Source organism: Taeniopygia guttata, chromosome 8 (genome assembly GCF_048771995.1).
Source record: "Taeniopygia guttata chromosome 8, bTaeGut7.mat, whole genome shotgun sequence".
NCBI classification, from domain to species: Eukaryota; Metazoa; Chordata; class Aves; order Passeriformes; family Estrildidae; genus Taeniopygia; species Taeniopygia guttata.
In genome coordinates this window covers 16,697,871-16,701,508 of record NC_133033.1, presented here as the reverse complement: position 1 = coordinate 16,701,508, position 3,638 = coordinate 16,697,871, and positions in this window count along the sequence as shown.

Here is a 3,638-nt window from a genome sequence, read left to right as displayed (position 1 = left end):
TGTTTGTGTTGTTTGTAACAAAGGAAGAATGTTACGAATACCTGTGAATGCTGCAAAAGATCAAGGATGCTAAGCTAACAGGAAAGTTGGTTTTAGTAATGCAGCTTTTTCATTTCTTCCTTGCAGAGTTTTCAAATTCTGTTCTTATTCACTGTAAATATCAGCTTAATCAGTACAAATAATTTAAGATTTCCACAGGCATCAGATTAGAAAGACATGAACCTCCAGACTTTCTAAGGGAAAGTATTTAACATCTTTAACTGTATTTCAACAACAAACATCTACAGGAAATAGTATCACATTCTCAAGCTCACAATTAAGAATCTCATAATATAAATTACTACTAGTTATTAATATGTAATATATTTGCATTATTCATAAAATAACACTCAAGATCCTGAGAATAAAGCTGAAAATATTGGAGCACTTTCCAGGTAATTGAGTAATACACGACAAATCCAAGCTTGTTTACCATTTCATAAGACTCCTGAGACAGCCGGGCCTGTCCCGGAAGCCTGCAAACCACATTGTTCAAGTAATGAAACAGGAACTTCCTTTATGCTGTGTTTTGAATCAATGAAACAGATAACAAAATGCAGTCTTATGTTGTCAGATTGGGCAACAGTGGTAGAAGCCAACAGTGCTTTGTCTTGAAAGTGTGAGCAGAAAAAACTCTTCAGAGCTATTTTTGGACACAGACATGAGAAACGCCTGCAAAAGTTCCCTTTCCTGCTCTCCAAGCGTGCACCATGGGAAATGACACCTGCCTTCACTTCTCCTGTACAACACAGCCTTGTGCCTCAGACTGGCACATTGTTTCTTGTGTTCAGCAGTGCAGCACAGCCTTATTTAACTCCACTTGTTCATTCGGGTGCAGCATCATCCTCACTCCATGACCACATGATACAGTGTTAAGACCACATTTCTAAAGATTTTCTTCAATTGGTCACAGCAATTACTTTTTTTTTTCCTTCATGGAGTTTTTTTTAATATTTATAAGGCAATCTCTTCTAAAGACTCATTATCCCAAAAATTTAATTAAGACAGCCTAAACTAAGAAGACTGAGCTGTATCTGATGTCTTTAAAAACTAGTAGTTCCTTTCCTGTGTTTCAAAGAACAATTATCCTCAAGACTTTCATCTGAGGACTTAGCAACATGAGATGTAGACAGGAAACGTGCATCTTTTAGTTAGTGCTGAGAAATGGCTTCTCTTAAGCCCTTCCTTTTCCATGCTTTCCCCCAGCTCCAGTAGTACTCTCTCACAGAAATTCACTCTTCATGGAGGAGGAATGCTGTATGAACAATGCAGTACAGAGGTGAGTAAGCACAATTTACACAAATCATTACAGAAATTAAAAATAGTCAAAAGCTACATAACCTACTGTTCTCAAAATCAATAATTCACATAACATAACTGTTGATTTTTATCGAAGACAAAGATAATAAAATAGTAATAAAATAACGAAAAACAGCTTGGAAGGAGTAGTAAGCCCACCTACACTGCTGAAGTTTCACCAGAAGCATCTGAATTACATCTCTCATGCTATCAAGTGCTACAGCTGACAACAGTTAATGAGACTTGGAACCCATACTGTTCACAAACTCCTTTCTTCCCTTCATGCATACCAAGTTTCTGGAACAATATCCATCCTCATTCTCCACCTGGCACATGCTAAATTGGAATACAGGTGTGTAAGGAAGCATAGATTTGCCAAAAGAAAAGTTCTAGAAGCATTTATCTATACATTTCAACTTTATGTAAAGGGACCTGAAATTAAACATCTAATAGAAGTCCTTTACTTTTATGCTTAAAGATTTAGTGGAGTTAAAACCTCTCCAGTTGTTTATTAATTCCCTTTCCCACAATTTCCAACTATTGTGGATGCTCTTTAGAATTTTACCCTTAGTACTTCCTGGTTTCTGCTATCATGCAACCAATTTGTGAAGTTACGAATACCAAATTAGAGCAACCAAATAACACAAAGCAGGCAACCAGTAATGATCATGAATGAGAAAAACAGGTTCATAGCAAAGCAGAACTATCCCACTGCATGGTGACACAAGCAAATGTAACAATAGCCATGTTTTCTGAGTATTTATTAGAGAATGGCAAAGCACAAATTAAGGACTTGGAAGTGGTGCTTACAGAAAAAACTTTATTTAGAGCAAGATAGAACTATTAATTAGCTTCCTGCTTTAAAACAGGTTTTGAAGTAAATGAGCTTGTTAAGAGTAAAACTGCAGCTGTCAGGCTTGGAAGGTACTGTGTTGAACATTAAATAGCAGAAGATTAGGAAACCAAAGCCACATGGAAGTCAATCAGTGCCAAACACTAAGTAGGTAACAATGGGAAGCAAACCAAATAATGTCAAATTAAGAAGCTGGAAACATAAATTAGAACGAGAAAAACACACTCTGATGGAATAGTATCAGTAAACAGATTAGAACAAAGATTATACGAAAAGAATGGTATGAACTACAGCTGTATTTGAAACATTAGTATCTGCTGGAAAGCATTTTGGTACTAATGAAAAGCAGAAAAACTGTTGATATTATGGTATATGGATCTCAATGCTGAAATGTGTACAAACCTGATTTAAAAAACAGCAGAGATGGGCTAGCTGAGAACATTAAGGGATTCAAAAATACAAAACACTAAAACACCAAGACAATACAAAATCTTGTTTCATTGTTGCTGAATGGCAAAATTGAAAGACAGCAAAAGCATAAAATGTCAAGCTCATTCTCAGACTGTGCACAGCTTGTTTTGATACTTATCTTTTGCTTGTCTTTCTGTCCTTTCTGTCTTTCGTCCTGCACTACCTTTGCTAAAAGACAGTTGTTTCCCCGTCCAACTTCCTTCAGCGACTCCAAAGGAGACTCTTTTCCTGTGTCATTCATTTCACCACACCTCACCTATAGATGATCCAATTTAAAAAAACAAAGCAAAACAAAACAAACAAACAAAAAAAAACCACACAAAAAAAAAACAAAACACACACAAAAAAACCCAGCAAACTTTTCTACAAACATTGGTAACTCCAAAGTTTAACTCCTGCATTAATGCTTTTTTAACTAAACTAAGATATCAATAGATCTGATACTCTAGCAGTTGAAGTTCAACATTGACCAAACAATGTTTCAATGTTTCCTAAACCCTTTTCTCCATTTCTACAGAACGTAATTTTCTTCCATCATGCCCTTAACTGGAGTGTTATTTTTCATTCAGACAGATGTGAGGCAACTAGAGATGTGCCTGAACATACTACCAGCGTAGCATTTGGAAGAGTCTTCCTCTTCCCTCTGTGCACAGAACTAATTTTTCTGTCCAGTTTATCCTTATCACTCTGCTCTGACTATTGCTCCATCGTCAGTCTTGGTAGATTCAATCTCAATTCACCAAGTTCCTTTTAAAATATAACACTAAAGATCACTTTAGTAGGCTGTTCCAAAGACAAACAATTTTTCTGTTTATTAAATTATCTCCCCACCCCCTAGACAATAAAGTGCTTGTCTTCACCTCTAAAGGCTTTTTTAATATATTTGTCTTCATATTAAATTAAAATACTGACCTTCAGTTCATGCATCATGCTTAAAGATTTTTCAAAATTCCTTCGTAATCTCACTCAAAATGCA